Genomic DNA, 13,588 nt, shown 5'->3' with positions numbered 1-13,588 from the left:
ATTTTAGGTCGTAAGACACTAACAAAATGTTAAACTCTTTTCAGCTTGTGTTAACCAACACATGAGAACCGGAATTGGTAAAATGCTAACTCATTTTTCCTGCACCACTCTATTCAAAGCAATCTAGAAAATTAACAAATTGTCAAGCTTTTGCAGGGACACAATTGTTTCAAATAAAGCTTAACTTCACCCTGATGAATTCAGCCGTGTGAAAATATCTTGAGAACAATTTGATGTACTAAGTTGTGTAATTGAACAGCGCAAATATATAACTGCATACCAGAACACACACACATACACAGCTGTGGCTAGGATGTCTCTTGGATGGTGTGTCATGCTCAGGAATATGATGGATGGTTTCCAAACAAAAACCAAGTTTGAGGAGCGAGCAGCAGAGAGACTACGAGCTGATGATGGATGGATCGGTCAGCTGCATCGCCTCGCTACAGCACACAGCGCTATCATCACAACACATACCACCCAAAAATGTGAAGAGCTTTGGCAGGAAACAACCCTGCCAAACAACCCCCCCCACCCCTCTGTTAGACCTCAAAATTACCTCACATGGACTTATTTAAATACACAAACTGTAGGTCCTGTACAGCAGCAAGCGTACAATTTAATTTCCGTTTGTGGGACAGAAGCAAACTCCCCCCAAGAAAGCATTCAAGTTGAGCTTTAACATCAGTGTTTAGACTCAGATATATGAACGCCGGAGGGGGTCAGACCGCCTGCTGCTCGGAAACACTGATGCTTAATGCAGGCTGAAAGGTTTTCACCTCACCTAAAGAGACACGCAGAGTCTCACTTCTTAAAAAAATATTTATTTTAAATGTGGGTTCAGTCATTTTACACCTACTTTCAATAAAGAGTTTAGAAATGTTTCTGACAATCTGGGCATGAATGTTCATTTTAGACTTAATATGAAAAAAAAAAGAAGCATCTTAACTCAAGGTGCATGTAATAACCTTTTTCATGATAGTAACATAACATTTACAAAATAATAAATGTCAACACATCATAATAATGTCATGTTTTGGTAAAAATGTTTTACTGAATACATATCATGATGCAAATCAATGAAACCTTGGCTAGCTGTTGCAGGATTGTCGTTTTCAATGTGAAAGTATCAAAAGCATCTTTTCAGATTTAAACTTTATAAAGGCCAAGACTATGGTGGCTGGCAGGTGCAAACCGTTACGGCACAAAAAGTAAACATTTGCCAAAACAAATGCAAATTATGTAACATCTTCACCAACTTGATGAAACATGCGCAGCATTTATTAAAAGCGGTTCATAAAAGAAACGCTGCAAAAAGCACAACGAAAACGGGGACATTAAAAGGTGATGCACACAGCTGGGGCCGGAGTTCTTGTTGATATTCGAGGATTATAAAGTTGGCCAACAATCAATGTCACTCGAAATTTACATTAAAAGCTGTACGGTTTATTGGCTTGATAAAAAATGTGATTACATGATTCATTCCGACATTATTGCAGATCTGCTGTAAGCTAGCTAGCTAACGTAGCTAACGTAGTCATTTCAAACATACTGACACAACACTGACAATTAGGAAACAGTGACAGTTGGCCAAATGTATAATCCCTGAACGTCAACAAGCGCTCCGGTCCCAGCTGTGTGTCTCCATTTGCATTGTGTTTTGAGCTTCTTGCAGCATTTTCTTATCTGCAGCGTTTGGCACCTGTCGGTCACCGTACAGGACAACAGGATACATATTCGTCTTTTGCCGAGTGAGGGGATTGAAGTTTGTGTGGAGCAAAAAGTCTGACTGATTTACTTTTACTATTTAACTTATGTGCCTAATTTGATTTAGCTACCATGTGCCCTATCATTTGTCGTGAAATGTTCGTAAAAATGTTGTTTTATTTATGTGCTTTCCAATGAGATCAAGGATTAATTCTTCTTGTGTTTTATTGTTAAGATGTATCACATAAAACACTTATTTATGTGTGAATCGGATAAATCAGAAGTACAACTTTAATCTCCAACACATTGTACATGATAGCTTAGGGACGGGACATCTCCAAGCGGTTGACCAATCCCAAAAGGGCCGGCCAGCTAACCAATCAGAGCAGACTGGGCTCTGGTTTCAGACAGAGGGTGAAAAGAGGAGCTGCAGCACAGGCAGTATGAGAAAAATAAAGAGCTTTTTGAACATCAGAGCATGGAGACATGTCCCAGCAGAGGCAGTAAATATAAATACTATGTACCTCAAAATGTGCATAAAATGGTTAATTATTATTTATGGTAACAAGTCCATTCATTATGTCTGTCTTGTTGTTTTTTTCACCAATGTAACGTCATGTTTATAAAAACAAGACTCTTTTTTTAGGTAAATGGGATTCAGAAAATCATGAAGAGTCCTTGAATGATATGCCAAAGTGAGTGTGCACGCGTTGAAATCAGAAATGTCATTAGCAACAGAGCCCGCAGCCAGCTGAACTCTGGGTAATTCCTGTCACAGAGCATCGGGGGAAAACACATTTGGGTTGTTGAGCAGTGTGACTCCGACTCACTTCATATAATCAATACGAGCAGAATCCCAGAGCCCTGCTGCCCTCAGAGGCTCCAGCATTTACATTTTGATTCAGGTCCTCCATGAGGAGAGGAGGAGGAGGGAGTCATCAGAAAAAAAAGGTTAACTCTGCTCCCTTTTAACTCCCCTCCTCCTCCTCCTCCTCCTCCCTCGACAGGCCTGCAGATGAAGCAGGGTTTGATCTTCCTCGCGGCCCAGCGGTGGCAGCAGGAAGCGTATCGAGATGCCACGGAGCATCAGAGCCAGTTTGCCGCCGCCTCCTCCGACAAGTCCGAAGCACTTCTCCTGATCTACGGCCCGCTGATGGCTTGTCAATATATGGATCCCCCCCATCCTTGCTCTAATTCAGTGAAAAAATCTAGTTTTCCATTAGTCTCTGCCCTGCCAACGTCACCCAGAGCGTCTCCACCTGTAATTATTAAAGGCAGATTCCCTGAAAGCAATCAGCCCGCCGCCATTTGTATCTTTGAAATCTTAATAAGCTGAAGGCAGAGAGGAGAGGGAAGGAGAAGTACTGAGAGGAGGTTAACTGTGAGAGAGTAAGAAGAGAGAAGATGAGAGGAGGTAATGTGAAAAACTAAAGAATGATTTAGGGAGGAAGGAGGGAGGAGAGGAGATGAAGAAAGAGAAGCAAGATGGAGGCGAGAAAGAGTGGATGAGGTAAAAGAAGAGAAAAGGGGAAAAAAGGAAATGGAAGAATTTGAAAGAGGATCAACAGAAGAAGCTGAGATTGAAGAAGAGAAGGAAAGACGAGATGAGAGAAGGAGGCTAAGATGAGGAAAAGGAGAACATAGTAAGAGGTCTAAAGGTCGAAAGAGGAGAAGAACAAGGAGAAGTGGAAAAGAGAAGTGTAAGAAGGTTAAGAGAGGGGGAGCACAGGTTCAATCCCCACTGCAGTCAGCATGTCGTTGCGTCCTTGGGCAAGACACCTCACCCCAAAATTGCTCCTGTGGGCATTGCCCACAGTATTGAGTGTGTAAGTCGCTTTGGGTAAAAGCGTCTAACAAGTGACATGTAATGTAATGTAATGTAAAGGTTTAGAAAAACGATGAGGGGAGAAGAGAACAAGAAATTGATGATTTAGGGAGAAAGGAGTCAAGGTGATAATAAATTATAGAGGAGAAAACAAATGAGGTTGATGGGAATAGAAAAAAGAAGAAGGTGGAAAAGGAAATAGAGAAGATGAGGAAAATGAGTAGAGATGAGTAAAGTGATAATGAAATGAAAGGAGACAGGATTAGATAATAAATAAGTCGAACAAAGGAGAGAGAAATGACGAGGATAGGCTACATGTGAAAACATATTTGTACTTATTAGTGTTCCCATTTGTTTTGAAAAGCGTGAGGACACTTTTTTTCAGATAAATATAAAACTGTATTGTGCGCCACCTTTTTTTGTACACCCTATTTGTTTGGAACACCTGTAGACAAAGGATTTACAGTCAGGCTATGTGGCACGAACCATTATATTGTGGCGGGGGGAAATAATTGAGGAAGCCATCTATTTTAAGGACACTTGCACACGCCTGTCCTCCGGGCTGACACATAGGCTACCTGAAAAATGTGACATGGTTGTAAACTGAACTCCTGTGGAGGTCCTCCCCCAGAAGATTTGTTTAAAATGTTAACATGTAAACCACACATTCTGTTACTCTCTGAGAAAGAAAATAAAGTAAAAAGACACAAGGCAGATGAGAAAGTATTTTCCCGCTGCAGTGACAGCGGAGGACAATATCCAACACTGCTGGCCAAACAGTTAAAGGTCCCATGTCATGCTTTTCCGGTTATTACCCGTCCCCTTGTGTGTTATGTAGCTTTTTCTGCATGTAAACGGTCTGCAGAGTCACAAACCCTCAAAGTACACCCTGTAGCGAGTAAAACTCTAACACAGAGAAGACCTGTCTATGCTGCCCCAGAACGCCTCGTTGGACATTTCTCTTTTTCCATTTGTTTCTTCCGGGAACCAAGTGACGTAACGACGACCCAATGGATCTCCTCACACACACAGACTCTCTCAGCGGCGATCAGCTGCAGTTCCCTCAGCACCCCCCCTTCCCGCGTCCATGGTGCTCAGGCTGAGTTCAGGCTGAGTTTCGCGATGTCTCGCTGTCTCGCAGACCCCACGCTGCAACCAGGAAACGACACCAGTAATAGAGCTCACACTGTCCGCTCCTCACAGCAGCGAGCCGCGCAACGTCCCAACAACACTCAATCCATGCCTTCATTTCCTCCCGCCTTGACTACTGCAACTCACTTCTTTACGGCATCAGCACTACATCCCTCAACAGACTCCAACGGCTTCAAAATGCAGCTGCACGTCTCCTCACGCATACCAAATCATGGCATCACATCATCCCAGTCCTCAAAGACCTCCACTGGCTTCCTGTCTCCCATCGCATCAACTACAAAGTTCTGGTCCTCACCTACAAAGCACTCCACCATCTGGCCCCCCCTTATCTCACAAACCTTCTCACTCCTTATCAACCCCCACGGTCCCTCAGCTCCACCGCAGCCGGACTCCTATCCATTCCCACATCCACACTGCAGCTTTGGGGACAGAGCCTTCTCAGTGGCAGCTCCTAGGCTCTGGAATTCCCTCCCCCAAGATCTCCGTGACTCTGAGTCCCTCACAGTCTTTCAGTCCCGCCTCAAAACACATCTTTTCAACTCTGTCTACCCATAAGCCCCCCCACCTCTGAATCAACTTCCTCTTGACTGCCTTTTTATTTTTTTATTTTACTATACTTACTTGTTTGCCTGTCCTTGTTTGTCTACCCTCCCTCATACTGTAAAGCGTCTTTGAGTTGTGAAAAGCGCTATATAAATAAAATGCATTATTATTATTATTATCAACACGGCACCCAGACCCCACGCAGCATTCTCATCTGTTTGTCATTACTGGTGTCATTTTCTGGTTGCTAACGCCATTGTAAAACATAATGACTGATGTTCCGCTGTAACGGTGGTGGACTCATCAGAACAGAGTGGGCGAGCTGACCAATCAGAGCACATTGGGCTCACAGGGAGGGGGGGGGGCAGGAGCTCCAACAAGCCATTTAGGACAGAGAGTGAATACACATACTGTAAGGGACACTTCTGTGTAGTAGCAATGCAGTGGGAGTCACCGACTCAGGAAAGAGACACGGGAGGAGCAGGAGCTTCGATGTCAAACACTGATGATTTATTTGGAGTTTCGGCCGGAGAATTCACATCACAAGTCACAGCAGTCACGGTGAGACTGCACGGGTGGGTTGCCACGTCAATTCTCGAGCGCCTCTCTCTCGTTAGCCCATTTAACTGGTTTCACAGAGAGTAATCAACACATTTTGATAAGATAGCTTAGACAGTTGGGCACACTGAGTCACTTGCATCCGTCACTTATGGCCTCGAAGATTTCATACCTTGGAGTCCACAAACAACATAGAAGGAAGTGTCCCAGTGCACCCACAACAACAGACCATCTGTGACCTAGTGTTGCCCGGTCACAGAATGGGAACAATAACATTATGGCTGAAGCAGCCTCTCTCCTTAAAGGAATGGTATGCTCATGACACTCATTTTTAAATAATTATCATCCGATAAAACAGACCAGTCTCTGCCAGTCTTTTTTTTTTTTTTTAATCCGATGACATTATCAGTGATTTTAAACTGATTAATTACCGAAATAACATCAACACTGTGGGCGGCGCCATTTTACCGGACATGACGTAAACCATGCGTTTGGTTTCGAGGACACGTTGATGTTCATGTTATTTACTGTAGTTACTCTCTTCAAATATGCCTCATTGTATCGCGAAACATTGCCACAATTCTGATAGGAACAATCCACGGAATGCTCGGTTCCATCTGTTGCCAAAAGGTAAGCGTAGGAAGTACGTTCGGAGGCAGTGGCTAGCGAAATGTGGCCGGCCCGAACCGAAAGATCCACAGGCGCATGTATGCAGCGAACATTTCAAGTTTCCGGACGACTACTCTGAGAGTATGATAAAACATAACATGGGATTTATTGAACAACCATTACTTAATGGAGATGCAGTACCATCGGTCTTTCTCGTGTCATCACCGACCAGGACACCAGTTCGGCCAGTTGAGAAATCGCCCTCTGCAAGTGTGAACCGACGGAGGACCAGAAGTAGTGCTCGGAGTAAGAATAAGGTATGTTATAGCGCATTTCCATTGCAGCGGGTAGCTCCGTTTAAACGTCCTTTAGCGTCCAGGCCAGGCCAGTTTTTGGTGGCCTTTCCATATAGCGTAGTACCGGCTAGTGGGTATTTTCCCCAGTTTTTCCGGCCCCATAAAATCGTGGTTCTAGGTACACCATTCATGTACAGGTCTTCCTACTCGCCGAAATCAATTGCCCGAGTAAAGGGATCGTCTCCAGCAGATCACCGTGCTGTTCATCCTCATCGTCACTGTCCCTGGATTCCTGACGGTTCTGACTACTTGGCTCGAACCTGTATGGCTGAATTCCCCCATCCAATCTCTTCATATTGCTCAAAACTTCTTCCTCGGCTGACGAGTCCGAACTCAAATACTCCGCCATGTTTTCGTGTGTTTACAAAGTGAACGCATGGATGACGTCACGACCATCACGTGACTACTAAAAATGGCCAAAATGGCAGCGGCCTGACGGAATATACAGGTTTTGATAAAAAAGAGCTATAAAATCATTATTTACCGGGGAATATCGCTGATTTCTTCAGGGTATGGTTTAAACATAATGTTTCACTAAATACTGTGAAGCATTCCTTTAAAGGAGATAACAGACGTCAGGGTTGGTCATGTACGTCATATCTAGGAGTCTAGGACAATTATTTCCCTAACACATACTATACAGAGATGCTGTATGAGAAACCAATGTGAGTTTGGAACATTGAACAATGTAAATATATTCTAGTAGACCTCAACAATGGAATTATGATCAGTAGAAATGGCCATGACATGGGCCCTTTAAATATGAACAACGTGATTTTATAGGTGAGTGTTTGCCTCGGACAGACGTGTTCACTTTATTCTGACGCTCTGCTGACACATGCAGAATGAATCAGCAGAAACACTTCAGACTTCAGAGGTTTTTTAACATTTCTCCCAGCAAAGTGATCAGAGGTGGAAAATGCACTCTGAGTGTTGGATTTCATTTTCACATCCTGAAAACCCTCGCTAGCGGGGCGGAAATCATGCAGCATGCAGGTGTCCGTATGTGAACTTAAGACAAAAAAGAATAAGGTCAGTATGTGCCAGAGAGTGACAGGAGCTAAATAGGTGGCATCTTTCTGAGACTGTTGACCTAGTATGAGCTTTGAGAAAACTCCACTGCAATGAACAACTTTAAAGTGGGTCAAGTACACCAAGGGTTTCTATAGAGTTTGATACCAGTGGGGATATGAGGAATGTCATTAAGAGAGCAGGTAAAGAGGTGCAATCGAGGTGGCAATTGTATCCTCAAGATGTTTTTATTCAGTCTTAGGAAAGAGTACATTTTTCTCACCATCTGCAGCATGCGTGTTTCCTTTTTCATTGTCCTTAGAGATTTTGCTTTTCTTTTAAGAGTTGTGCTCTGCACAGCAACTGGATGAAAAAGCACAACAATAACATTTGTAAATGTCTTTTTAGAAATCTGGCAAATATAAAATGTGGCAAAACATTTTTCAAAGATTACAGTGTGATTAGAAAAAAAGCAACTTCTACGATTGTTCTATTGGTCTGGAGAAAATACTGGGGCTATGGAAGATTTAAAAATAAACTTTCACAAGTGAGAGAATAATTAAAAAAGTAAAATTGTACAATGTCAAATATAAAGCTTGATCTTGAAGCATTGCCTGGAAATGTCATGGAATCAAATATCCAGCAAGTATCTGGGTTGAGTTATGTTTCTTCCTGGACTACGAGGTCTTTTTCCCCCTCTTTTTGCTCTTTTTATTCTTGCACTTTTTTCCTAATTTGTTGTTTCTCAGTTTTATCCTCCAGCAGATAGAGGTGAACTTTCACATTTTCATTCTGTCAAGACGGACTGACCAAACTTTCTCCAAAAGGTCTTTCTCTTTCATTATCTGTTTTCTCTCTGACTCTTTCTCTTTTGTAACCTGCAGAAATATCTGAAAATGTTGATTGCAGGCGCTTAAAGAAAAAGCAGAGCCGCTGAAAAAAGTTCAGGATTAAAGCCTGAAAAAAATCTGTCACCACCCTATCGCCAGACAAGATCGCCCATATGGGACTATTCGATAGAAACCTTGATATCATTAATTCATGCTTTTTTACTTCAAATTCTTTAGAATTAGGCAAGTATAGGCCAGGCAAGTAACTCCAGTCTCCTGTGTTAAAATATCAGATTAGCTACATTCCATTCAACCCAATTAAAAAAAGAATCAGGGGTGTTAAACTGAAAGACTTGAATTGTTTGGTATGCAAAAGGAAAAACAATAGTACAGCAAATGTACGACAGGAGCATATCAGAAAACTGGAGAGTAAAGATGAACACCTCTAAAATTGATAAAGGATGGGCAGATACAATTGTACTAGTTGCTCTACTTATTTGTATTGAAGTTCATTATTGACAAAATTACTGAGGAGATTCTTTCTAAATCCTTCCATATCTGAAGAAGGATCCATGTCCCAAGCAATTTGGATTTTAGGTGAATCTCTGCAGATTTTGAGTGTAACTTAGAAATGTGGTTTGCCTGTATGTGAAAATAATTTGTATAGCCTACAACAAAATGTTAGTTTAGTTATCAGTTTCTCTGGTTTTATGGTGTGTTTGAGTAAAATGTACATTTATTTTATTCTATGAACTACTGACAACATTTCTGTGTGTTGGAATTCAACAGACACTGGAATGGAATGGCTGCCATACGTGTAGAGATTGAGACTCAAGACACATTTGGAGTGGTCTCTTAATTTTTTTCAGAGCTATATATATACATATCAATTATTATGAATAATACAAATATATAAAGATTAGAAAGAAAAAGTCAGATCTCAAAGAACAAAAAGGTGGAGCTGAATACGAAAAAAGAAGAGAATAAGGACCTGTCCGACGCAGTCACACATTTAAAGTATGACCTACAGAACAGTGAGCCTGACTTGATCAGTTAGACTGGGCTTTTAAAATAAAACTGAAGTCCTACAATAGTTGCTAGTTATAAGACAACTGTATGTGTCAGAATGAGATTAAGTACCTGATAAGAGAGTGATTTATGACCCTCATATGTAAATTATGACCCTCATAAACCTTAGTCCCGCTTCCAAATCCTTTTGATGTGGCACCTGTCACTCTGACATCCCTGACCTTTGACCCTTTTATCTTTTATGACTTGTTTGTTTATTGTTTTATTGCCCCTCATAAAGGATGTTGCACAATAGGGGGTGTGAGAAAACTTTACATATCTGTCCTTTGACCCTTTTTTCTTTTATGACCTGTCTGTTTATTGTTTTATTGCCCCCTCATAAAGGATGTTGCTCAATAGTGGGGTGATAAGACTTTACTGCCCCTTTGATTTGAAACCTGTTATAGTGTCCTTAGTAGGTCATTATTGTCAATGATAAAACCAGATATAGTTAATGATGATAATATGACTTCTTTCGGTCACCTGTTGTGGTTGTAATGCCCTCTATAAGGTAATATCAATATTACTTATTGACTCTTTTATGGTAATATAAGGTTATATGACATTTTATTGTTTAATAACTTTATTGACTATAAGGAAGCCCCTTTGAAGTTGTGTTTCCCTGGATGATGTAAATAGTCTAAGTGCCATGTTAGGGGGATATTACGGAGCTCATGAGTCTGCCCTTTGAGGCTTGAAGAGCGGACAAAGAGAGGTGTATTTACTGGTGTGTTTCCTTGGATGATGTAAATAGTTGCTAGGAAAGTAGGGATTCAACATGATGTGACATTATGACGTGGCTCCAGTCAGGCTCTAGTTGGTGCTAAAGCAAACTGGTTCGCAAGTTGAAACAACTGGGAACCCAACTAGCAAGGAACTACAATGAGGGTCATTTTAATGGAAAAGGGGTACCGGAGGTTGCAGAGGAAACACCATCCCTTACCCAGATGACTGCAGTCACCAAAGGTGTAATACAAAGTAATATGTTAGGCTCGCGGAAAAGGTAGGACCCAAATGCGGACTACAAAAAAAAGGTAAAAGGTCTAGAAACAAAAGCGAGCTTTATTTTAAAGCTGATGAACATAAACATGGCATGAAAAAAGGTAGCACAATGTAGCATCAAAAAACAAAACTGACCGTGACCAACATGGAGGGAGACAGGAAAGACAAACAATGAACCGACAGGGAACACAGGAAGAGACAAGACTAAATACAGGGAGAGGTAATCACGAGACGAGAAACAGCCGGGCAGGGGAGGCAGAAATACAAGGGCAACAGGTGAACACAATTAGACAATCAGACACACCAGGGAAACTAACGACAGGGAGGAAAACACAGGAAAAAGGACCAGACAAGAAACAAGGAGGAAAACATGAAACAGGGAGAAAAGAACAGCAAAACACAACCCATTACCAGACACACAAAACTAAAACCGTGACATAACACCAAGATCGTGACAGAACCCCCCCCTCGAGGGACGGATTCTAGACGTCCATAACACACAAACAAAGTCCAATACTTCAAAAAGGGTGGGGTGGAGGGGGTCCGGAGGACGGATCTGGGTAGACAGCCCAGAGGCAAGGCAGAGGAACAGAAGGTGGTCTTGGGCGGACAACCCGGGGACAAGGCAGAGTTCGAGGAGGGGGTCTCGGGCGGACGGCCCGGGTGCAAGGCAGAGTTCGAAAAGTCAGGAGGCCGGGCTCGAGGGTGAAGGCCGCTGGGGAACTCAGGAGGCCGGGCACAAGGTCGGAGGACGACGTACGCCGCAATGGGACCCCTCCAGTGTCAGCTGGATCGCCGGAGCACTGGGATTGAAAGCAGGAGCTGGTGGGACCCCTGGCGGGACAGGCGTAGACGGAACTCTGGACGGAACATGGGCTGGTGTCGAGGGGACCTCCAACATGACAGGATATGGTGTTGGCAGGAAACCCGGCGGGGCAGGTGTCGGCGGGACCCCCAACAGGACAGGATATGGTGTTGGCAGGAACCCCGGCGGAGCACGTGTCGGCGGGACCCCCAACAGGACAGGATATGGTGTTGGCAGGAAACCTGGCGGGGCAGGTGTCGGCGGGACCCCCAACAGGACAGGATATGGTGTTGGCAGGAACCCCGGCGGAGCACGTGTCGGCGGGACCTCCAACAGGACAGGATATGGTGTTGGCAGGAAATCCGGCGGAACCCCCAACGAAACAGGACATGGAGTTGGCAGGACCCTCAGCGGAACCCCCAACGACACAGGACCCCGGCAGAACAGTAGTCGGCGGGGCCTCCAACGGCACAGGAAATAGGGTTGGCAGGACCCCCGGCAGAAGAGTAGTCGGCGGGACCCCCAACGGGACAGGACATGGACTTGGCAGGACCCCCAGCGGAACCTCCAATGGCACAGGACATAGGGTTGGCAGGACCCCCGGCAGAAGAGTCGTCGGCGGGACCCCCAACGGGACAGGACATGGACTTGGCAGGACCCCCAGCGGAACTTCCAACGGATCAGGACATTGGGTAGGGACTTGAGAGGGGACTCGAAAGGGGACTTGAGAGGGAACTCGAGAGGAGACTCGAGAGGGAACTCGAGAGGAGTCTTGAGAGGTGACTCGAGAGATGACTTGAAAAGGGACTCGAGAGGGAACTCGAGAGGGGAACTGAGAAGGGACTCGAGAGGAAACTGGAGAGGGAACTGGAGAGGTGACTCGAGAGAGGGCTTGAGAGGGGACCTGAGAAGGAACTTGAGAGGAGACTTGAGACGGTCGGTACGCCGACAGGACACGAGGAGCTGGAGTCTGGACCATGGCTGCTGGGCCCGGTACTTGAGCCGGAACCATGGCTGGAACTGGAGCCGGAACCATGGCTGTATGGGCCGGTTCTGGAACAGGGACCATGGCTGTATGGGCCGGCTCTGGAGCAGGGACCATGGCTGTGGGAACCGGAACTGATGCCTGGATCATGGCTGTGTGGGCCGGTTCTGGAGCCGGAAACATGGCTGAGGCTCCGTGGACCTCCAAACGCCAGGCGGGATCCCAAGAAAGGGTCAGAAAATGGAGACTGGCACTCAGGGCTACGTGAAAAAACTCTGAGCCATTCAGGCAACAAGCTGCTCAACCATGGCATGTTGGCCACCTCCATTTGTGCCTTTTTGAGGACAGCCTTTTTGTCCCTTCTAGACGAGGTTCTACTCCACTCAGCATGAAGACAGCGAAGGGAGCAATCCAGATCGAACAGATCCAAGTTAAAATAATAAGAATCCGCTGGGACCATAGTTGGTCAGTTCATTCTGTTAGGATCGCGGAAAAGGTAGGACCTAAATGCAGACTACAAATAAAAGGTAAAAGGTCTAGAAACAAAAGCGAGCTTTATTTTAAAGCTGATGAACATAAACATGGCATGAAAAAAGGTAGCACAAGGTAGCATCAAAAAATAAAACTGACCGTGACCAACATGGAGGGAGACAGGAAAGACAAACAATGAACCGACGGGGAACACAGGAAGAGACAAGACTAAATACAGGGAGGGGTAATCACGAGACGAGAAACAGCCGGGCAGGGGAGGCAAAAACACAAGGGCAACAGGTGAACACAATTAGACAATCAGACACACCAGGGAAACTAACGACAGGGAGGAAAAACACAGAGAGAAGGACCAGACAAGAAACAAGGAGGAAAACATGAAACAGGGAGAAAAGAACAGCAAAACAAAACCCATTACCAGACACACAAAACTAAAACCGTGACATAACACCAAGATCGTGACATAATATCAAAAGAGAGAGGGTTTCTCGACCCCAGAGATAACGAATAGTTCAGAGATCGTTCACTGATTGAATTTAACGTGATTGATGTATCTCTTAACTCTTATATCATTCTGGTCGTAGTTTGTTTGCATCACAATTATTGTCTGCCTCAGCTCACCTCAACAGTCAGAGAACTTTCTTTCCT

The sequence above is a fragment of the Gymnodraco acuticeps genome, unplaced genomic scaffold, assembly GCF_902827175.1.
Source record: "Gymnodraco acuticeps unplaced genomic scaffold, fGymAcu1.1, whole genome shotgun sequence".
Lineage (NCBI taxonomy): Eukaryota > Metazoa > Chordata > Actinopteri > Perciformes > Bathydraconidae > Gymnodraco > Gymnodraco acuticeps.
This window is presented reverse-complemented; position numbering follows the sequence as displayed.